This window comes from Xiphias gladius, chromosome 21, assembly GCF_016859285.1.
Source record: "Xiphias gladius isolate SHS-SW01 ecotype Sanya breed wild chromosome 21, ASM1685928v1, whole genome shotgun sequence".
Lineage (NCBI taxonomy): Eukaryota > Metazoa > Chordata > Actinopteri > Istiophoriformes > Xiphiidae > Xiphias > Xiphias gladius.
In genome coordinates, this window is record NC_053420.1 from 28,556,203 (window position 1) to 28,581,765 (window position 25,563).

The following is a 25,563-nucleotide window of genomic DNA, read 5'->3' on the forward strand; positions in this document are numbered from 1 at the left end:
GAATTTTCTGATGTTAGGACCCAGATTTGGTTATGTTAAAGGAGGCAATGTGTTTCAAGTAAAGTACTTGTCAGATTGTTAAACAGCATCTAAAACTCCCTCCTCTCTAACCTTTCCTATAATTTTATAACTTGACAAAACAAGCAATCCAACAAGCACAGCCACTTAACGCTGCAATTGTCCGAGTGTGTGGAGCTGCAAAGGTTTGCTAGATTTAAACTTTTTTCTCATTAACATTTGAGGTATTAGCCATGACCACAATCCTTCCCTGTCCTTTACCATACTGTAGTTGCCAAGCGCAAATATTCCAGAAAGCAAAAATTTCAAAAATGTTGGCATTCAACATAAAAAAAATTAAGTGTGTATCAAGTGTTTTTGGGATTTGCTCTTGCTAAAAACATGTAAATTTATAACTTTCTGTCTTCTGGAGGGCCTGCAGATATTGTACGCTCTCCAAAATTCATTAAACTGGAACATGAGATTCCGAAAGTTTCTGGAACTGCACATAAAAACACTGCTCGCTTACGGTAAGAATTGCAAATCATTGCTTCCACCCTTTGGTGTAAATGTTTGCAGTGTGTTTGCTCAGACCCCTGAGTGTTGATACATTAGGACGGAGACTGGGAGGAGGGCTCCATTTGCGCCTCTGGTTCCCATAGTTGGACTGGCCAGCTCTGGTTGCCTGGGTTACTGTATCCCTTGCGGATGGTCAACTCGCTGTTGCTATGCTAATGACAGTATATCAAAGCCATGAGTGGCAGCGGCTGCCTGTCAAGTGTGTGTGTGCATGTGTGTGTGTTTTACTTACAGTCTGACACCACAGGGTCACAGAGAGGCTAGAGCTTTTAACATGAAATGTCACGCCAATTAAAAATTTGTGAAATTAAGTAGGCAATATCAGACTTAGCATTTTATTCATTAGGCACGGAGCTGCTCCTAATGGGATTTCTCTGTCTATCTTTATCTCTGTGTCTCTCTCCCTACTTCTCCTCTCACCTCCCCTACTGACACTTCCTTTAACTCGCTCCTGTTTCATTATTTACATCCCCTTCTCTCCGTCTTTTTGGCGCACTTTATCAGTTTAACCAGCCTGTGTGGGGAAATGAGGGTGGGGTGGGGGGGTGGGGGGATGGAGGGTGTGGGGGGGTACACACTCGATCTGCATCACTCACACAGCCTCGTAGTAATGCGTCTTTATTAGGCTCCCAACATTAGCCCAAGAGACAAGCCTCTGCTATCACTGTCAATTAGCAGGGGAGCCATTCGGGGAAATAGCTTGCTTCTCTTTATTAATATCGTCAAACAACCACACAGCACACGGATGTATAGAAACAGGCTTTCCCTTTATTAAAACACACTCAGAGCAGCAGTGCAAACCATACAAGAGAATGTCATCGGGCAGTGTAAGGTGCAGTTGCAGAGATTTAGGTTAAATTTACTGAAATAAACTAAAATACAAAAAAAAAAAAAAAAAAGGAAAAGGAAAGAGGGGCCTTTTCTTTATTCAACACAGGGACAGATATTACATTATCATTTCATCATGGCTTTATGGCAAATATGGCTTTTTCAATCAGCAGATACAGACATTATTTATTCATAGATGCATTTTTAAAAGGCACACAAGATACAGCATAGCCAATCTCCACAGAGTTGACACAATCAAATATACATGAATATAATATTAGTGTGAAATGGGGGGAGGGATGGCCGGTGGATGAATTAAACTTTATTCGCATGGAGAACAAGGAGAGGCAATGGAAAAAAGGACTGGAGTGGCGGACATTTACTGCGCCACATTCATTCCTCCACTTGCTCCACATTTATTTCTTCACTGAGATTTCTATTCGATGTGTCCAAAGCGGCTTCTGTGTGTGTGTCAGTTTCTGTTAGCCTGAGTGAATCTCTAGGCTTAGTCTTTAGCCTGTGTTTGTGTGTGTGTGTGTGTGTGTGTGTGTGTGTGTGTGTGCGTGTGTGGTCTGGCAGTATATCCTCGCTTTAAGGCAAGTGTCTCCTTAATGAGGCTTTGCTGCAAAAGGAGCTCCCTAGGAGTCTTGACGTGCTCTGCATTACAAGCACACACTCTCCTGCACCATGTAGACCACTAGCACATCCTCTCCTCAATCACGCACACAATACAACACAAGTTGACGTGTGTGTGTGTGTGTGTGTGTGTGTTCTGTGTGAGTGTATGCCCTGCCGTGACAACGCATTGATTGGTGGATTTCCTGAACAGAGTGAGAGCTTGTCAATGAGAGACAACCTTTCTGAAGAAGTGTATCTGTCTTTCCCCCGCCCTTTCTCACTCTCACAGACTTTCTTTCTCTTGCCCTCTCTTCTTCTTCCTTCTCCGTCTCCCACCGCAATACTCTCTGACCTCATGTTTATGTATCTCACTATGTCAAGCTGTTTGTCACTGCTACTCTGTCAAAGGTCCTCCTCTGTTTTCACTCTCCAGCTCTGCTCTGCTTTTTTTTTCCCGCCGCAAAGATATAGTATGAATAATATAGAGGTCCACAGAAAAAGGAGATACCCTTACACACACTCAGACACAAAAGAAACAAGTTGTTGTGTGTCTTTTGGCGGTAGTGAGTGCAGAGGGTTAAAAGGGGTGAAAGAATTTGCAAGATGTTGCAAAAAACAAACAGAAATCCTGTCAAACAAACTCAAAGTCTGGACAATCAGAGTGAAGCAGCATTAATGGCTGGATTCTGGAAAATGCAGTGGTTTGCTCAGTGGCATAAGCCACACATTGGATCGAAGGCACAGGCTTATGTTGGTTTAAACAATATCAGTAGCTTAGTAAATGTTATGAATAGGCTTAAATGACAGAAAGTGTATTTGCTGTTTGAGCAAGAAGGCTCAATGCCAGAAAAAGCAAAGCCAGAGCTCCCTAAACAAAGACACGGCCAGCTAGTTGTGTCAAATTTGGAGCTCTGATGAACTAACAGTTTCCAGTATTGACCCAAGGTGCATTCGGAGCAAGTGTTGTCTGTGTGTTTGTGCGTTTGTTTGATGCCATGCTTCATTGTTTTTCAAGGAAAATGAAGTGTTCAAGAGCAGATCAGCTCATTAGTAGCCCTGCTGTATTGCTCTTAATGAATACTATCAGCCTCTGATGAAAAGTATTGTTCTTGAGCAGAACTAAATCAGAAGGCGTTTAACACGCACGCTCGCGGCACACACACGCACTTCATCAATAAGCGTTTGGCGAAGAGGTCTTCGATGGTGACCAGACACCATGGTTACAGGGGCTGACACCCCCCGAGTAATCAAACTCTCATTTAGACCACAGCCCCTGCTCGATACCCGCTCCGATATCGACCAGCTCAGTGGAAGTGTGCGTGAGTGTGTGTGAGGATGAGAAAGAGTGTGAGAGAGAACAGGAGGTGGAGCAGAATGAAGTGAAAAGACTGAGGAAAAAGGGGGAGAGAAATCGATTTATCTCCTGTAGATGATAGTGATTCGCCATCAGATGTGTGGGACACCTGACCTGTTTGTAGCCCCTGGCCAATTAGAAAAGTTTTTCTCTGTTCTTGAAAACGGCTCAATATACACCCATTTCTTCCCGTTTCTAGGCTGCACCGTAAATATGAAATAGCATCACAGTGGCTGAAAGTGTTGTGTGTGAGTTTACATAGCCTGGAGCAGTTTTAGAAGTTGTTAAGAGTTATGGATTCTGTTAAAGCTGATGAGAAAAATATAGTGTCCATCTCACTGTGCATCTCCTTTAACCTTAAGCCCACTAAAACTGAAGTGCCCATGAGACTTTCAGCATTTGAACTGTGCATGAATTTGGATAATTTTCTGGCAGAGCTGCTGCCGACTATGCTGCTGGTTTTTAAACAATGTTGCCACTACTGCTATTAAATTATGACACCTAAGACTATTAAGCAAAACTGGTCCAAAACCCAACTTGTGGCAGTGAACCTGGTTATATTCCAGAGGCTCCCAGTAATGTTCCTGGTGAGTATTTACAGAGATGTGCAGTAAGTGGTGCACTGAAATATTTAAAAAAAATCTTGTATCCTAAGTGTTAATAGCAAATGTTCTACAAAATGGAGCCTGCTGTCACTCCAAGGCAATTGAGGTGGTGGAATCTCCTGCTAATTTGTGCAGAAGAGTAAAGACTGTAAAAACCCCTGATGCCTTTTTGCAAATTATGAAGATCTTTTTCATTTTTTCCAGTCAGTAGTGAATGCTAGGGAGACAGATCGGGGATTTAAATTGAAAGACTTCATTTTTGGTGTTTTGATGCTGTATTTGCACTTGCAAAACATATTATGTAGAACTTAAGTACTTTATAAACAATCACCAAATTTTAAATTGGCACAAAAAGTTCTAGACATTTGGGCAAGGAGATGGGTTTGTTTTTATAGGTTAATCACATGGTGAAAACATAATCATGGTTTTTCAGTTTTGGAACATCAGGGCTGTAGCTAAAATTAAAGAAAAAAAAGAAAACTAAGGTCATGGGTCCAAGTCCCCCTAAAAGAAATTGACCCAAAAACAAAATGAATTTTTTTTAAAAATAGATTTTTTAAAAGAGCAGTGATTTTACACGAGTGAATTACACAAGTTTAATTGACTGGTCATGAAGATCACAACTCAGCGTGTGAAAACAGTTGTGTCATGGGTTCCTTGGCTCTGACGGGCGCATTCTAAAATTTGAGTAAATAACCCTGATGATGTCATCAGGACTTGAGACTGCATAACAAACCGGAAATGTGGGTTTTAAAAGACATGGGTATTAGGGGGCAGAGAGGGTCTGATGCAAGATGCTACCAAGTAGCATTGTGGGAAGTGAAGGATCTAATTTTTTCAAGCATGTCCCATACGAGGGACTAAGTCTTGGCCTCTGCTGTTTCCATTTTGATCATTCTTCTTTTAATCAGTCCCTTTTGAGTGCTCAATTTTATGGAAGTGACATACGCTTGAGTGCCCCTTTAACATTTTATTCATTCAGTAAACCATTATATTTTCTGTAAATGCAGCCTGGTCTCACCAAATGGCGTATGAATAACACGCCAATTTCCGTAAGTCATTTCGTCTGTTATCACTAAGCATTTTTTGCTTTTTGCATGTCATTTCATGCCACATTGTTTCTGCACTTACTAACAAGTAACCCTCCCCCTCCCACTAACCCTACCCTTAAATGGCACGAGAAAAGCTTAAAATGCGTAGACATGACACGCAAAATGTCCTGAAAGTGGAGTGCTATTTTATGAAATCCCATGAGATCACGTTGGTAAAAGTTATTTCCCAACATGAAGATCTCTCATCTATGAAAAATCACGTATTTCCATCTCCACCTTTTCTTTAGCTAAAAAAACAGCCATATTTCCATCTTCATTACAGCATTTTTTAAACTGTGTGTTAAGCCTAAGAAGTAGGACAATATTCTAAGCCCGGGAACGCTCAATCATTAAGTTGGAGATACATGGGTTTCACTGCCCATTGGTTCTGCACACTCCTAGAAATAAAACTCTGGTGGAGAAATAATTACTCTTTTATTTATTAACTGGCCTGTCAAAATTGGATATAATGAGTCAGCTTATAAAATATCCACTGAAGTAAAATGTAACCTTCCCCCAGGTTACTAAAACCCCCAAATAACCAGGACATGTTCTCGGTTTCCTCAGTGATAGCTGCGGCCCCGTGGAGCACTAAGCATGAACTATGGTTTAACATGCAGTCACTAGAAAAGCCAGTTGTTTGTCTTTCTCTTCAACCAGATGATAAATCAGTTTTTTTGATATCTGATGTATGGCTTTTGATTTGTATGAAGCACATTTTTTAAAGCTGTACCATGTACAAATACACCTTTCTTATCAGCCAAAGTGAAATGCAGAGGGTTTTTACTGTTTGCTTTAATGGAATTCTGGCATCAAGATGTTTGATGGTAGCAAATATTTTCTATGAAACTGACAACAGTAAAATCTAAACAGCACTGAGTGAGAACTTTGTCCCCAGGATGATGGCTGAACCTCTTCATCACCTACACGCTCTCTAGACCAAGAGCGGAACACTTACTGACGCCACTTTAATAGAATTTCTCAGTAATGAGGTCCTAAATTTCAATCAGTTATGTCTCGCTGCCATTTTGGGCTGTCAACATGCTAAATTGCCAGGTGCAGTTTTAACAGCGATTTATAAATAAATTTGACTCAACTTAATTTCATCACTCCTCAGGCATCAACCTCAATGCTCGAGGGTGTCAGAATTGCTTTTCTATCATCAATACAGTATTTGGGGTCGGCAGGAGAACACGAACAGAGATAGGATTGTTCTTGGGGGTCAGGGCTTATATTGAACATGGCGCAGACCTGAGGTTGGCACAGCAGGCTGCAATCTAATCAGCGCAAAACCTTATTTTCATCTAGACGTGGGGGAGAATTAGATATTCAACGGCGGCAGTTTTATCTTCCAATCACACAGCCTAGGTCTGCACCGTGGACACCTTGTTAAGCGGCTAGATGTGTCCAATCAGCCAGCGTAGGTGGGTTGTCAGTGTGAGTTTGTGCATGTGTGTGACTAAATGAGTATGGGCGCTTTTAGCTGGTTAGCACTCTCCAATCAGCGCTAGTTGTGTGTCTGCGAGTGTCTCGTATTGGCGTTTGATGTCTGTAAACTGGCACAAATTGGCAATCAGGTGAGGTTGGCATGGACGAGGGCCTCTCCTCGCTGGGATCCTGACTTCAATTGGCCCCTTCTCTCCTCTCCCATCCTCTCATCCCTCTCTTCCACTCTCACCAAAGCCATTTTAACTTGACCCTGACAGGTGCTCCTGGCAAAACCCATTACAGTCTCAATTACGCTATATTTCTCTCTCCTCCTCCTCTTCCGCTCATTTTTATTTCCTCTCTTGGCATCCCTTTTCCCTTACCCTTTTCCCTGACTGGTGGGAGCTCGAAGCGGTCAGCCTTGGTGCTTCCCTCCTGACTCTATCACCAGACTGTCAGTGCTCTGCATCTCAGTCCTTCTAATTAGCCTTGCTGTTACCATCACTTTCCTCTTCATTAGGAAAACATAACAGATGTGAGTGAGATAAAGAGAAGTAATGAAGGGACAACAGCCTGATGCCCAAGAGAGGATGCTGAAGGGAAAAAGGGCTGCATGTGTGTTGAGAGGTCCACTCCCTGAAGCAAGGCATGAACACTGTCATGGATGTAATTGTCTGTTATAGTTCTATAGATGCTTTCAGATGGTGAGTGTTTATTGCCTGTGTTGATGATAACTGGCATTTTGCCTTTATTTCATAGTAACAGCAGACATATACACAGGATCACATTGGGAGAAAGAGAGGGGTATATCATGCAATAAAAGTCTGAGAACTGTCAATGTCACAGATATATTGTATGTGTCTTAACCACTAGGCCACCAGAACACCCCTTAGGCTGAAATTTTTTAGCTTACTGCCGTGGCTAGATGTACTGGTATCAGAGTACCTTAAACTACACACAACATCATCTTCAAAGTTTGATTATCAAATGTGAGCCAATAAATGATGGTTATGATTTTCGAAACAGACAAGAAAACAGCCAAGCAAAAAAATCAGAATTTTTAACTCAAGGTCCACTTACTGGCTTTTTTTTGGCTTTCAGCTGCATCTCATGGTCTTCATCAGTGGATGGAATTTGCTCAGCTCTTATAAAGGTCCACTTTGGTTTATGAAGCACATAAAAATGGACCTTAACAACAAAAGAGCGATGTCCATCTGCTGATGTGACAGCCTCCATCAGTTTATTTTTTTAGCCAAACTGTTATTTCCACAGTCAAGAATTAACTACAACCGACCAAGCAGTTGAATATCAGCAACCTAAAGCATTTTAAACTTTGACTAAATTTGCAACATATAAGCTGTGAATGGCGACATTAGATCATTTACTTTTGTGTTAATTTTGACACATTTTACTTATGAAAAAAAAAATCACTATACTTGTGACCCAATGCTGAGCGTCGGAGAGCCCTGTAGGACTTGGAAATTTATTAACAATTTGCAAATTTCCAAATACTTATGAACCTATATGTATTCACTGATCAGCCACAACATTAAAACCAGCAACTGGTTTAAATGTTGTTGCTGATCAGTATAAGTGATATAGAGGGTAGACCCACACACTACCCCCTGAATTAAAGGAATAATTGGACATTTTGGAAAATAGGCTCATTCACTGTCTTACCAGGAGTTCCATCTGCTTCCAGCCTTTATGCTAAACTAATCAATTTCTGCTTCCCATACTGAACATAGAGAGAATTGAGAGTGGTATTGTTCTTCTCATCTAACCTCTAACAGAAAAGCAAATTAGTATGCTTCCAAAAATGTCTATTCCTTATGGACACAAAACTATTCCTTTAAACAGTAAAAAGACCCTCTGACTCAATTCAGAGGAAAGAGCAAGGCTCTACCTTAAGAGTTCATCCCCTTCTGGGACCATTCATAGTATGAATATATGTATGCGCTCATTATACAGCAAAGAGCCTTGGATAAAATGGCATATATTAATATTATAATGTTATTTAACCTAGCTCTGGTTCAGTCTTTCCTTCTCTCATGTTATACATTAATTTACCCCTCTTTTTCTGCCCTGCTACTTCTCCTTTGTCTTTCCGGTGGTTTACCATCTTTTCTCACCAATTTCTTCCCTTCTCCCGGTGTCCTTGTTCCCAATACCCTCCCCTCTCTGTCTCTTGCAGGTGTGTGTGCAAAGTTGGGGAGAGAAAAAGGAGGGCGGCAAGGTGTTGAAGGAGACGAGTGAGAGGTACCGGGAGCAGCGAGTGATGAATCTCCCCGCTGTCTGTAACACTCTCCGCCTCGTTGGCTTTTCCCTCATTTCTGACCCAAATCTAATGCGACAGGACTCATTTTCTCTATCCCCACCCACACACATGCACACACATACACATGCACCTCCTCCCACCTCCCTCCTCCCCTCCTCGCTATCACAAGAGTCGTGCACCACCCCTCTATTTTTAGCTGTTTGTCCTTGAGTTACAATCCCTGAAAATTGCCATGATCCATAAAGGACTGGGTTGTGGTGCTTGAGGGAAAACACCCCCCCCCACCAACACCATTTCCCTCTAGCCCCCCCTTACCACCTCCAAGTGGGTGTGTGTGCAACAAATCATTACCAATTTCAAGTCTTTCGCCATTACTGGAGCGAATAGTCCTCTCATTAAAGAGGTGAAATGGAGGGAGCATTAAACGAGAATAATGCCGACAAATCAGGCTGTTTTTTCTCTGCCCCCACACACACACACACACACACACACACAAACACACACACACACACACACACACACACACACACACACACACACACACACACATGCTCATCCCCCGCCTCGGAAAGTTATCCACTGTAGCCAATTAGCATGACTGCTCTGTCTAACATTAGCCCCCCTCTTCCGTATCCAACTCTCTCATTACCGTCTTTTTCTCTCTTCCACTCCTATCCTCCTCCAGCCCCTCCTATCATTCTCTCTCTTTCTCATTAGGGCTGCGTCGTAACACAGTGAATCATAATAGGTGCTCTACACTGTGAAATGGCTTTAGCTTTGTCTCATTTCGCCGCTTGTAGTAGGAGAATGAGCAAACAGACAATCTATTCCACGCAGGCACAGACACACACCAACAGACACAATCAGTGCTGTCCATTAATCTGTCGTAAAGCAGCTTTTTGCTCGCCTGTAGAAATCCCTGATATTCAGAGTCAAAGAAAGACAGGGTGGGGGCTAATCTGTGGGAGCTGCCATGCAAGGCCATGTACTATCCACTAATAATAAACAGATGAACCCGAAGAAGAAGAGAGTTTTGTGAGAGATGTAAAACATGAAGGTGAGGTAGAGATAGTGGAAGGAAAAGGGTGAATGAGGTGGAAGGCCGAAAGGTAGACGGAGAGGAGAGAGAAGATGGATCTGTGGATGTGGGGGGTGGGAGCGGAGTGCGACGGGGGGTGGAGACGGCAGCACCGAGGCGTATTCTAAGCCCTGAATGTAAATATGCGTGAGGGGATTATCAGAGAGTGCCAGGCGGCGCTTTTGGGGCTTTGTTTCCGTGACACCATGACGTTGGCTTTGTTTCCCTGACAGCAGACGTGTGTATGTGTGTGTGTTTGTGTGTGCTGTGCGTGTATGTCATTGTGTGTGTATGCGTGTGACATCCAGGCATCTGTTTCCTGCTGGAAAAGGTTAATTACATCTCCACTGCCTGACTGGACGTGCTATGCATAATCACACACGCTAATGAGACCTGTGTGTGTTTGTGTGTGTCTTTGTCTTTGTGTCTCGATGTGCATTCTGAAAAGGCAGGTCTATAGCAGCTGAATGGATATCTTAACCACTTGTTTCAGGTTTGAAAGTCTATTGTTGCAGCCAAGAAGAAAGACAAGGACATACACACACGATTACAGAGTCATACACTCACACAGGTGACAGCTGGAAGTGCACCGCAGTGGCATTTACGGACAGACACTCCACTCCCACCAGGGGACATTAATTGATGGGTCTGCTTCGGTGTGCGTGTGTGTTTGAAATTACTTGTCTGCCTATTAATGAGACAGAGATGCTATGGCATCAGAGGAGGGACTTCTAGCAAACCCTGTTGCTCATTCTGACCCTTGACTCCTATCTTCACACTCCAGCTAAGCTGCTGATTGGACAGCTGCTCAGCTTTAGATCAGGCCCAGCCCAGCGTGAAAAGCGAGATGGGTTCCAGCCCTCCATGGGTGACTTTGGAAATTACTGTACACTTTCTCACTTGGCTGAGGTTTTCGCTAAGTTGATCTGACATAAGCAGGTAGGCGAGGAGGTGCAGAGATCTGCCGAGCTTTGGTTCCAATTCAGCCTCCATGGAGGGGCTGTGATTAAGGGGGAGAAGGGAAAGATAGGACTTGGCTTGGAGAGGTGTGACTGAGAGAAATAATGGATTTCTAGAGCTTGTTGCCTCTTCACATCTTAGACAGTACACTAGTTATGGCAAGAAATGAATGAAACAGATAAGTAATGTTTTTTTTGGAATCACATCAGCAGAAGCAAAGTTCTCAATCAGCTGCCAAGGGAAAATTACAGTGCTGCAGAAATGGGTAATGGGGATGAGATAAGAGTTCATAGGCTTTTATTTTCATCAGTCTGATTCATCTTGAGAAATATGGCACAAGACAGCTTTGTGGTTGTTGAGTTAGGGGATTAGGGAGTTTAAAAAGTTGAAAAGAAGTAAAACCTGAAGCCTTAGTCACGGATACTAGTGTAAAATACACAGTATCGGGTTCAAAGATTTTAACAACTGAGTTGGTTAAAATGAATCAAAAACCACCAATTAATTCAGAATTTTGAATAAAAGTCTGGGCATGCTGACGCCCCTTTACAATACCTGTTATAGTATCCCCATACATAATATCAGAGAGTCTGTACTGAGCACAATAACCCAGGCTGTACATTCCAGTCTGCTAAAGGATAAAGCTCCAGTGAAGATAAGGAGAGCGTGGCCGACCGCACTGCTGTCACACCTCTGTCTCCTGATCCCTCCAACGTTCTACCTCCTCGCCCTCCTCTTCCTCCACTTGCTCCTTTTTCTTCTTCTTCCGTCTGCGGCAGAAGCCGTTTAGGCCACAGAAGCAAGCACAGGTGAAGGGCATGGCCTATCTGACGCACAGCATCCCACGTAAATCTGTGGAAGGAGAGGGAGGGGAGGCAGGAGAGATGGGGAGGAGAAGAGGGGAGGTATTAAAACATTTCTCCTTCATCTGGCTATCTGCCAAGACATCACACTGCTCATGGGGAGTTTTCTCCTTTTGAACACACATAGATATCTGGATTCAAAGAAGATAGGGGTTTTCATTCCTTTATGCATACTCAGGCAAAGTGAGTTTTCTGATTAGAACTTTTAACTGAACTCTTTCCCTCATTTGGCTTAATGTGATTCCCTTACAGGTTGCCTAAAGGACTTGCCTAAAGTAAAAATATGATAAAGTGAGCTACTAGTTGCCATTTCATGCTATGCAGTGGGTGCTTTCAATAAAAGTGCCTCCCAGTACAATACAGGCATTAATGTTTAGACCGGATCTCATTCCTGTTGGCTACTTGAGCACAAAAATTGGGAAATTTTCCCTAATAGACTGGAAATTTATCCGTACATATGTGAGGACTTTGCATACACGATCTCTACAAGTTATGAAATTAACTTAGGAACAACTCCTCTCTAGCAGGACTCTTGCTGAAACCTCAAGCAAGTCCAGTTGCATTTGAATAGCAATTAGAAAAACTTGTTGAAACGCATTGAAATTTAAATGAAACATGAATCTTTGTAGGCATAGATTGCTTTAATGGTCTCCCATCTTCTTCTATTTTAAAAAACTGATTCATACTTTTTTTCTCAGTTTTTCTCTATAGGATGAATACTAACTCAACTTGAACTGCTTAGCTTGCTAAGCTAGTCTTCTTACTAGCTAGTTAGTTATAGGTTAGCTATCTAAGCAGCTAGGAATGATGGGCCAAATACATAAAAATCTGAGCTGCAATGGTGTTTCCAGTCTGTTAAGTGAAAGATCTCTGGGATGAAGATGTTTCTCCTTTGAATCTTTGTATAAATAATTTGTAATAGAAATGGCTATAGCTATTGTTGCTAACTAGGAGGACATGGTAATTCTGGATGTATTTTTCCCCACTTACCATTTCAGAGTTTTCTTCTGATGACTGTTTCTTAACATAGAAACATAGAAGTTTACTCGCAGATTTACAGTTCTTGTTGAAATTATTGGGACTCCTGAATTTTAAGTACAGAGTTCAGAATACCTTCAGATATAAACGCAAATTAACCAATTTTCTATTATCTAAATATTTTAATAAAATGTTTAAACATACTGAATTTAAGAAAATTAAAAAAAAAAAAAAAAACTTGCATTAAAAGTGAAATAATACAAACACGAAATATAACCCTGGACACAATTATCGGTACCCTTCATTAATATTTGGTTTCAGAACCTTTGTCAACAATGACAGCCTCTAAACGTTATTTGTAGCCAACTAGAAACTTCTTGAAACTGTCTGCTGGTAATTTCTACCACTCTTCCTTTGCTATGCATTCAAGGTCTTTTAAGTTCACAGGAGTCTTTTTTGCAATGGCAGACTTCAGATCTCTCCAAAGGTTTACAGTGGGATTTAGATAAGCCTCATTCCTATACAGGTTAAAAACAGTCCATCTTTTGCTTTTCAACCACTCTTTTGTGCTGCTGGATGTGTGCTTTGGATCGTTATCCTGCTGAAAGACCCAAGACCTTCGTCTCAAACCTAGCTTTCTGACACTAAGTAACGAATTTTGCTCTAAAATGCCTTGTTGATCTTCTGATTTCATCATTCCTTTGATACATTCAATGCCTCCAGTACCAGAGGCAGCAAAGCAGCCCCACAGCGTGATAGAACCATGTTTTACTGTAGGCAGGGTGATCTTTTCCTTTTGGGCTTCATTTCATCACCCATAAACAAACTGATGAGCTTCATTCCCAAAGAGCTCTACTTTGGTTTGATTTGTCCATGGAACATTATCCCAGAAAGACTATGGCTTGTCCATGAAAGGTTTTGCAAACATTAGTCTTTCCTTTTGTCCCTGTCTTTCAATAGTGGTGTCCTCCTTGGCCTTCGCCCATGGAGCCCTACTTGGTTTATTGAGTGGTGTATGGTGCGGTCTGAAACGGCCACTCCAGATTGCTCCAGGTCAGCCGGATGCTCTTAAGATGTCTTGTGTGGTGTTTTTTCCTCGATCCGCATTAACCTTCTCAGACTTCTCTCAATGAGTTCTTTTTAGCACCACATCCTGGAACCGTCTTAACAGTTTTATGACTGTGATACTTCTTGATATTATTACGAACTTTTGAAACAGGGACTTCAAGATCTTTGGCGATTGCCTTAAGCCTTTGGAATTGTTACGTTTTTTGATGATAGCATTTCTGCTGCTCTCAGACAGCTCTCGTCTTCACAATTATGAAAAATAAACTGGAAACAATCAGCCACTTTTTATGCAGTAAAACAATAATTCATTCGTTAATTCAGGTCATTTGAACACTGAAAATTAAGCACAGGTTATTCTTATTCGTTTTTCATTCTTATTTTTTAATTTAATTCATCAAAAGGGTGCCAATAATTGTCGCAAAGGTACATTTTATGTCTGTATTTTAGCTGTTGTTCAGTAACCTTGGAAATTTCATTAAAATATTCTGATCATACAGAATTGGTTCATTTGCATTTATTTCTGAGGATAGTCTAAATTCTGTACTTAAAATTCAGGGGTGCCAATAATTTCAACCAGGGCTGTAATGATACTATAGGTTTATGTTATAGCCATCAGTTTTAATTAGATCAGCTCTCTGAAAAGTCTGGTTTTTTTCCATCACTTTGGTTTATGGGATGGCTGTATATGCTATGATATCAATGAGCCTCAGCCACCACTGTAATGGAGAAGATACCTGTCAGAGGCATAAATCAGAGGTTGACCAAATTCAAACATTTCGTAGGTGCGGCTACAAGCCTACTGCATGTTAACTGGTGTAATCCAGTAAATATGTATCTGACAGATGTTGACATAATCCTCGAGGCAGTATGTGTGTCGATGTGTACTTGTCTTTCACATTTTTGCAGTGCTTGCAGCAAGAAACTCAATGCAGAGAAAGTTCCTGAGGTTCTGTCAATAGGTAAGTCCACACAAACATACACTGCGGTAAAGATTGGCATGGCGGTCTGTTGAGCACCGTCACTCAATGATGAGAAAAACTCCCTTACCATTACGCTTCTTCTGACATTTTTCTTCACATTCCTATTTGCGCTTCAGTTATTCTCTCTCTCCTCCACTGCCTCCTTCTCTCAACCTCTGTTCCACACACATACAGCCAGAAGTGGTCTTAAGGCTCACTAAACTCCCAACGTTAACATTTTTCGCTAGCGCTCTAGCAGCCAATCACAAACAAGTGTTGAGATTAGGACACGCAAGGTGAAACTGAGAGCTTCATTAAATACCAACCTGAGTCAGCAGCACCAGCAGGCCTGGCTGGGGACTGTATAGTGTGTGTGTATGTGCTTGCAATGCAAGTGAGAGAGAGTGGGTGACAAAAATACAGGCACAGACCAGACATAAAGTGTCTGCATTTATGCATTTACGTGTGTGTGTGTGTCTGTGTGTGTGTGTCTGTGTGTGTGTGTGGCTTTAGGGATTGACGTGCATTTCAACCTGTCTCAAATGGGGGCAATTAACCAAGCTAGACTCTGGGCTGCCTGCAAGCAGAGACAAAAATGCCTCAAGCCATTCAGTGTATATAGGTTTGAGTGTATGTGTGTGTCGACAAATATGCCACTAAACCTCCATGTGCTCTTCTTTCATCCCTCTTCTGTCATTCCATATATCCATCTAATCTTCATTTGCAGGTCTCCCACTCTGTACCCAATGGCTTTAGACCCTATGTGACATGCCAGAGAAAATCACATAGGAATAGAAAGCCATAAAACACAGTAGCGAGCCAGTCATGCTGGTGGCAGGAGTAAACTTTTCTCCCCACACAATGATTTGTGTGTGTTTGCGCGTGTGCGCAGCCCTCTCACTTCATGCCTTTAACACCCTGAGCCTGTCTGACAGCTTACAAGGCCCTGCAGAGGATTTACAACAGTGCTGAGACACCTCTCTCCACTGTGTATCCTTCTTGTCTCCCGTGTATTCTCCAATCCCTCCCCTCCTGTCCTCCAATCTCTCCTTCTCTCACTCTCACCCTATTCCCTTCTTCTTCTCCCCCCTTCCACTCGCTGGCTCTCCATCCCCAGCCCTGCTGCCAGCCATCGGAGTCAGTGTCTTGTTTTGGTGGTGTGTAATTACTGGGGGTTCTTTCACAGGCGAGCGCAGAGATGAGACAGATGAAAACACAGCCTGCAGACCTTCTGAATTATTAACTGGCTGAAAATGGATGAGTCAACGTTAACAGAGAGAGGGAGGCAAAGCAGCCCACGTGCATCCACAAATACACACATAAGTGAATAGCTACAGGCCAGAGTACAGCGTGGCACCATGCATGAACCAACCATGGTGGGATCCAAACTAGGGTTAGACCGATATTTTGGTTGATGATACAGGCTAATGAACAAGGAAATCAGAAATTTGAATAATTTAATACTTTGATTAAAGTTTTGCATGTAAATTATTCATCTCAAGGGCGTGATATGCCCAAGTATCCCCACCACTGAATGGTCAGGTGGCTCATTCTGCTCTGACAAGCTGTCACTCCTGCTATTACTGTATTATAATGGGCTTCAGTAGAGATTTTCAACGTCCAATGTAGAGCCCAACCAGTGTTGGACTTTTAGTCCGACACCCTTACAAATGTTTGAGAGTTTAAAATAATCCCATAACAATGTACTGACTGATCATTTTTTAACATAAACACATTGATATACATTTTAAATGAGGATGACGAGTTGTGACCAACATGTGTACATTTTACATTTGAAAAATAAAAATAAACACATAAAAGTTTAAAGAGCAAACTTCACTTGAAATGAAATAACTATAAACAGCAACAAATACAACAAAATGTATATAAATAAGGCTTGAATATATTAAAATGCAGCCTTTAAACTTATCAAATCTTAACCGTAATAAGCAATATTACAATGTAATAAAAATTTAATGAAGCCGTGCATATGGGCAAGCTTCTATAATGAACATTAACTTTTTGATCTTTGATCATGTGGCATTTATACACTGCAATTTCTTCTTTCATACTGGCTAGGACACACACGCCAACGCTAATATATTTGAGATAGGTTGAAATTGGGCATACGTCAGCCCCACTGGTGTATCAGTCGTACAGTTCGACTGATGCTGTGTTTTTTCAGGCGGATATTGAAATCTCTGTGATAAAGATATGTACTTAGTGGGGCATTTTAGAGTTGACAAATTAACTCTTTCAACTCTTAAACTCGGTGCTTTCTGTGGACGAATTGTGTAAAACCCAAATTATACTATAGTATGTGCAAGCTGCTATGGCCTGCATGGACTGTTTGCGTGCAGCCCAAAATGTATGATTGCATTGACTGTATAAGGCTCTCTCTAATAAGATGGTCTCTAGTCAAATTGTAGTCTAGATGCTGTTTCAGAGCTGTTCTATCCTGACAGAACTGGAAAACATTCTGATTTGGATATGCAAATGGTTCGATTTACAGTTGGTGAATTTTTACATATAATACATCACCAGCCGTCAGATCAGACAGAACAATATTTTTGTTTTTTTTGAGATGTTCACTGTATCAGATCAGGCAATTGTAGACCCACAGTCTGCATGTGACTCAGGCAAGGGACATGGGAGACTACATATTGGAACCTGACCATACTGACTTGCAATCTTTCACGACTTGCATGATGTACATAGCTGATCGGTAAGGAGGTGCCAGGGAATGGCTTCACTATTCTACCTGACAGCAGCAATAACATCACCCCGCTTTTGCTTTTATGTATTTATAGCTGTTGGCGGGAAAGTGTTCTGTGCTCCTAGGGGTCAACATCACAGAGCATTATGTAGAAGTCATTAAACTAGGCAGGAGAAGGCAACAAGTTCTGGCACGCTAGTATCTTTGTCTGAATGTCGTGAAGCGTCCCAGATGCTGCTTTGATTGCTTTCCACAATGACACATTACATGTAATTAAATGGCCAATTTTCAAATAATCATTTTCATTCCTGATGCCCCGAGTCTCTTTGTCGGGCCATAATTGGGCTGATTCTGAGCAGTCTGATACTGGTATAACAAGCTACTCTTGGAATGGGAAATATAGACAGAAAATATCACTTATGGAATGTCACTTAAAGGAAAATGTCGACATTTTGGGAAACACGCTTACTTTCTTTCAGGTGGAAAGCTAGGAGAGAATATTGCTTTTAAGATCAAAGGAAAAAAACCACACCTGTAAAAAAAAATATATATATATATGTACACACACCTTAGTGGTTACTAATAGCCACACATATATGCACAATATCTCAATATTTCCTCTGTATCTGCTAAACAAAGGGCTACTTTATAGTTTGGAGGGCAATCCCGTCTTTTGGAGAGACTGCTCTAGCAACAAGCATGGGAATGGGAAAGGCAGAGGGCTGGAAAGACATGCCGAGATAAGAGGAAATGAGAGATAAAGGAACAGAGTTTGAGAATAAAGCAAGAGGGGCACTCAGAGAGAGTTGAAAGCAGGTAGGATTAATGTCAAAGTCATCCATCCTTGTTTTAATCCATCTTTTTCAACCTCATCCCTATGAAAACTCACTCTGTTTCCTTCTATGTACTCGTATATGTTTATGTGTGTGTGTGCATTTGTCTGTGTATGTGTGTGTAAGCTGATTTGTGTCTTATCGAGATCCTCTCTGGAAACAGACAATGTGGTTTATTTATCTTCTTGTTTGGACGACGAGATAAGGCGATCAATGTTTGCGAGAGCGCACGACAACATACGAGCATGCGCATATAAAGTGTGTGTACTCAAACTTGCATGTGTGTGAGTGTAGAGGAATAGATAAGCTGAGTGTTGCGCCTTTGAGTTTGAGTGACAGAATCCTAATGCTGATCCCAATGGTCAACAGCCAAGAGATGTTCCACAGAAAGCTTATTAGACCTGTATCCATTATTTATACCATGGCTGCCTTCGGACACACACACAAAGCAGAAACACTGTATGTGAGTGTGATTCATGCTGACAGCTGCCTGACTTCTTCTCATGGAATATAAGTAGCCCCTGAAAACCTCTGTCCTGAACATTACCCATCAAGCAGGCACCAGCAGACTCTAAATGAGATATAAACCAGAAGTTCTGCTCTGCATGGGCCTCAAATATGCCGAATCCCAAAGCACTTGCTTTCATGAACAGCTTTTTTAGGTCATTAAATGCAGGGGGTACACTTTAGAGGTACATTACAGCTCACAGAATTCAGAGATTACTTTTTAAAAGCAGGAAAATCTCATAAAAATGAAATGATGAAAAGAAATGTCTGCAGATTTCATTTTACTTACATCTTGTATTCGCCATATCAGCAGCAATCTTGCATTTTTCCGTGTTCCCTTCACTCTGTCATTGTCTGGCTACATACAAACCATTTCCCTACCTAACCTAACTTGAACACATAAATTGCCTACTGCTCTTTCTTCTGCCTCCATATCCTTTTTTTTTCTAGTTATAAATCCCAGGCCCACCCTTTCTTTACTATCACTCAGACATTAAAACCTGTGTGTCCTCAAATCCTGCACTTGTTTCTGGTACCTGCACAAAGCTTTTACCTCTATCTGCTGCATTCTTGTCTCCCCCCATTTTACCTTCCCCTCCCAACTCTCTCTTTTTCCTCTCCTTCTCGCTGTCCCTCGCTCCCTTGTTCAACACAAAATGCCCTCTGTCTGGCTTTCAGGTAAAAACTCCCACCCACCACCAACCCCCCCAGCCTAGATAACCGAGAGGGCTGAAAAAAAAAACACGGAAACAGTTTCTGTTGTTCCAACACAAAGACGCCAAGCGGAGGGTGGGATAAAGAGGGAGGGAAAGATGGATAGATGTATAGAAAGAGAGAGGAAAGAAGAAAGGAGCAAAGAGGGAAAGTCGGGGAAAAAACTGATAAGGTGGTAAAGAAGGTGAAGCAGGGACATTGAGGAAGGAGTGATGCCCTGTCAGGCTTAGGTATGGTCTGTGTGTGTGTGTGTGTGTGTGTGTGTGTGTGTGTGTGTGTGTGTGTGTGTGTGTGTGTGTGTGTGTGTGTGTGTGTGCAAGTTCAGGTATACTATGCTGCGTTGGAGTCTCAGTCTGTCCTCATGGCTAACTGTCTCCCAGGCTCGGCGAACAAAGAGCTTATTGACTGCGTAACACACAGGAGCTTTCTCTCTACTCCACAGGCCAGTGCTTTGTGCTTGCACACACACATCTCCAAATTCCCCCAACACACACACACATACACCACCACTGCCACCAGTCCACCTGCGCCTGGATCTGTCCACCCTTTCCCCAGGACGCCTCGATACTCAACATAGATATGTCTATTCTGTCACATTGATGCGAAAAATGTCACTTCCTTTAATATTGAACTTTGATATTGAAGTGGCAATAAATCTACAACGTCCCACTGCACACCAGGTAATTTCAACTAATTTCTATGAATAAAGTGGCATTTCCTTGATACTTATATGAAGCGATCCACCTTATTTAAAATTAAAGCCAATTAAATAAAGAAATATTCTCCAATGTGGCAACTTTTTTAGAAACAAGTAAAGCTACCTGTTGCAAAGGAAACTGACTTTTCTTGTGCAAAGTATCATTGATTTATTTTGAAAAGCATTTTATTGTTAAGAGCTGCAACTTATTATTATTTTAATTTGGACTTCACTGAATCATTGAAGTTACAAAAAACTGTAAAAAGAAGAAGAAGAAGAAGAAGAAGAAGAAGAAGAAGAAGAAGAAGAAGAAGAAAAGCTATGGCAAGTTCCCAGAAGCTAAGGTGACACATTCAAATGTTGTCAAACCAATAGTTAAAAAAACATCAAATGTTTGGCATTTTTGCAAGATAAATGAACCAATTATCAAAATAGTTGTTGATTACTTTTCTGTCAGTTGACCGTTTTGATCAATCCACTAATTGTTTCAGTGTTAATGAGTAATTGGATCTTTCATGGAAGGTAAAAGTCTTGCTTCACTGACCTTTGTGGGATGTATGACTAATGGGGTGAGTTACCTTCAAACATAGTGCTTGTCGGACCTCTGAAATATGTCCCCCTGAGTTTTATGTTCTGATGCCATGAAATTTCTTGGGATTTACAGCTGATGGACATCCACTGCAAATTAAAGTATTATTTGTGGAGAAAAAATAGGTAGAGTAATAATGGTGTTTGGTTGCAGTCAAAGAATCTCTGTTACACTAGGAAAGTTGGCTCCTGATTTCCTGAAGGCCGCTGACAAATAAACTTTGTGTTGTCTGTTGGCCCTGATATCGCGCCCCCTTGTGGTGCGATATCAGGCCTGCAGGGAGCCAATGAGGTGCTCCTGAGGTCTACTAGAGGTACGTTAATTATAACCTCCAGGTTCCCAGTGGGGAATAAGGCTTAACTAGGCCCGGGCAGAGAGCAGAGGGATTACGAGGTCTCACTAGCACTACAACTGTCTGGCCAACCACTGAGCTCCTCTATGAAGTTATGAACATGCTGAATAATAATGCTGTAAGGCATTGGCAGGAGCCTTAGAGGGGCTGTGTGCCGCGAGAGAGAGACCGACAGACAGGGCTGAGGGAGAAAGATAGAGCGTGTGTGAGTGTGTGTATGTGTGTGTGTGTGTGTGTGTGTGTGTGTGTGTTAGTGTGCTACAGCCCAGCGATTTCTCGCCCCAGCTGGTTGGACAGATTACCTGAAACTGAGATGAGAAAAAAAAAAAAAAAACGTAACAAGTGAGAGAAAAGAGGATAGAAAGGTCACCACGATCTCAGAGTGGTGGAGAGAGAGGAGAGAGGAAGAAGGATGGAGATCAGAAAGAGAGGAAGAGGAACAGGAAGAGTGTCAGGGGAGAGAAAGAAAGACTGTTGAATGAGGCAGGATGTTCAGCCCAGCAAAAAAATAAAATAAAAAATAATAATAATAATAATAATAAGTGATAGATTCAGAAATTTCAAGTCCACGTTATTACAATACATTCAATATGTTGATTAGAGGGATGACACTCTTACACTCTTGAAGTTATTGCCTCGATTAAAAAAAACATGCCACAGTTCAGCTAAAGCTAATATAAGGCTTCAGCAGTTTCAGTTAGCTGAATTAAAGTTGTATCTCCAAGTATAGGATTATTGTCCAAAAACCTATATGAAGCTACCAGTGAGGCCTAACAAGAGGACACAATCACAAATAGGGAATTTCATACCAAAGAGACTAACTTTGAAAGCACCCACTTGATTTGGCTAATTTGATTTTGCCGAAGTCTCATATTAGCTTCTGCTGAACTTTAGCACAGATTTTTTGTTCAAATCAAAACTAGGCAAATTTTCGCCTCAAGTTGTGCATGCAAATTTCACCATTGGAATGTTTTTGCTGTCTGTTAAATCACCCAATTTACGGACTGTACAGGTGTAGCTCGATAGAAACGTCTGCCACAGCTATGTTTGCGTGTGGTGCGTGTCTATGTTTGTGCATGAATTGACTAACCTTTCGATTATTCTTTCCATTAACCGGTTCAGTGTCAGAAATAGTAAATAAGTTAGATAACTTCCCGGGGGTGGAGACGATGTGTCATGAGAATGCTTTTTTTGTCCAACCAGTTTGGTCTATATTGACTGTATAGATGTTAGCTCTATCTAGTTAGCAGCGTACATGTAAACTATCTGTGCTGTGTTTGTTTGTTTTTGTAACATCTCAGACTTTGATCTTGGAATTTTTTTTTTCATTTTCATGGGGGTGCTCATCTCAATTTGCACTGCCTACGTATACTTTGCGTCTATTAGCACCCACTTTCGAGTTTCCATTGACTTTGTGGCCCATAATGTATGGAAGAGGCCAGAAATATGTGAAACTGACAATCAAAGTCACACAGTGTTTGCACATTAACAACACTGGCAGACAATGACTCGACAAAGTCTAACTTCAGATGTCGATTTCACATATTTCTGGCGTCCCTGGCTGTCCATAATAAAGCCACACCCATGCGCTCTGCGCTCAGAATCACACCTGAAGTTATTGTTGGGAAAGGAATACTTCACAGCCGGCATGGATAAGAGGAATGATTGCAGTGACCTCTTTCAACTTACACATGGCTTGTGAGTATTGTATTAAACAGATCTGAAAAGATGTGAACCTATCGCTTAAGTGCTCAAGAAAAGAGAGGAGAGTAACGCAGAAGCAAGCAGCAATGGTAAAAAAAACAGAGAATCAGAAACAGGGAGATAGAAAAGAAAGAGAGAGGGAGAGGGCACCCTGCCCTAGATATTCGCCTGTAAGCTGCTCACAGTGCAGACATGGCAACGGGCCGTGCGAGTCGAGCGCGAGAGAGGAGATGAGAGGAGAGCAGAGAGATGGGCAGAGGGAAAAAAAAGAACAAGGGACAGAAAGTCAGGCCAGAGAAAGGATTAGTGATCAAAGACAGCCAGCGGCCATCCTGAAAGCCCCCTACGCACGCACACACACACACACACACACGCACACACACACACACACACACACACACACACACACACACACACACACACACACACACACACACACACACATTCACATGCACACACACACAGTCCTAGAGAGAGGGAGAGAGTGAGGGAGATTAGAGGGTTTTTTTCCATAGTGTTAATCATTTACCTTCCTCTCCCACCCAGCAGCACCTTGGCTCTGAGAATGAGCACTTTATGCGTAAAGCCATTTGCATTAGCTGTAGTATAAACGTTAAGAGGGCAAACGCACACATGTGTGCACATAGACACACACACACACACACACACACACACAAACACACCCATGTTGATTGATTATTGTGCTGTAATGAGAATATGTGCCAGTCTAACTTTCTCTCTAATTGGTTTCATGGCTTTTTCCCTGGAGAAGTGCCGTGGGGAACTCAAACAAAAGAAAAAAACATAATATGACATCTACCATCTACATCTATCTTTTCCTCTTGCAGAAATTCTGAGCTGGAAACCAGACTTCTGAAACTCTTTTAATTCCTCCTCAACCTCTGTCTCCTTCACTCTGATGAGTTGCCGGCGAAGAGATAAACAACAGGCTGGAGATACCAATTAGGCCGTCAAACGGCAGCACAACAATCTTCAGTACTACTCTGCTTCCCAGAGGAGCACCGGTGGGAAAAAAAAGAAGAAACAACCATGAGGAAGGAAGGAAAGGGGAAGCTCGTTCAGCAAGGAGGAGGAGGAGGAGGAGAAGAATTTTTGTGATATCTCACATCTAATCAGGGAATCCTCCGTCTCAATCTCTCTGTGCAACACATACTCATACAGAAACACACACAAGCACAAATACACACAGGCTTGAACTCCACTAGCCGATCTCGCTCCTTGGTATTCCATCGCCCTCCTACCAGCTGACCTGATTGGCTAATGACGGCTCATTTATCTTGATGCAGCACCTGCAGTGTCTAAAAGTCACGTGTGTCTGTGGGTGTGCTAGAAAGAGTGTGTTTCCAAGTGTCTATACGTGCGCGTGCACACACACACACACACACACACACACACACACACACACACACACACACACACACACACACACACACACACACACACACACACACACACAGAGCTATCCTTGTTAGAACATTGCATTGACTTCCATTCATTGTGGACAGGCTAACCCTAACCTTAACCTGACCTCTTACCCCTAACCTCATTAGGACCGAGCTTTGGTCCCATGAGGTCTACTGGTCCCGCAAGGTCGGTGTTTATACCGGGAAAGGTCCCAGAGAGGTAACAGAAATGCGTGTACACACACACACATGCTGTATATCTATACCTGCTGAAATAGCTCTATCTACGCCAGCGTTGCCCTTGCTGCAACAGCTTGCACACATTGGTTCAGCTAAGGGGAATGATGGAGAGGAGAGAGAAGAGGAGCAGGAGAGGATGGAGAGAGAGGGGAGGAGGAGGTGAAGAGTAAGAGGACAGAGACAATGATAAAGGACAAAATAGGGGGAAGGAGGGAGGAAGAGCGACAAGGATGAGAAATGAGCAAAGCGGGGAGTAAAGAAGCAGTATATTAGGAGAGGGAGGAAGAAAAAAAGCAGTTCAACAGGAGAAAAACAGAAGATCAAGAAGAACGAGAGTAGGATGATTAAAAGAATAAAAGAAGAAAAACAGGAAAAGAGATAAAAGCAAAGGGAATAGGGAGAAGAAACAACCGGAGGAGAGAATGAAGGCGGGGAGAGGGACTGATGCATGTTTTATTCACTCACTGCTAACACTTCTTTAATTACCACAGCTGAAATCACTGCCCAAGTATGATCGCTGCTTGTGTGTGTGTGGGGGGGCTCTCTAACATGTGTGATGCAGAGCAACCATCAGTTATCAACCAGGGTGAATAAGTAAAGGCCAGCCAAAAGGACAAGCCAAGCAATCCTGTAGATGCTTTATAACCCCAGCATCCATGAATTACCCATTTAAAATGTAAACGTGATTACTTTCTTTTTTTGGAGTCATTCCACTTTACAACTATAGCATGAGTATAGATTTTAACATTTACATAATAAAGGTGCTGACATAGCAACTAATCATTAGACCACTTTGTCAAACTGAATCGTAAGTTTAGTAATAGTGAATCTTTACTTTCAAGTCTCCCAAACCGAACAACTAATTAGGTCATATGTTACTGACTTGCACCGACTCCCCAGTACATTCGCCCAACCTGGGGATTTGTTAACCTGTATGATATCCTGACCTTTGCTAGGTTAGACTAAATTTAAGTAACTGTGCTGACAGTCTTCTAAGATCCCTGCAGTGATGCTACATCCGTGCAATGTCAGTGGAGTGCGAAGAACAGGGACCCTCCTGTTTGTCCAGTGTGGGACCGTTCAGACATTATTCCAAGATGGCTACC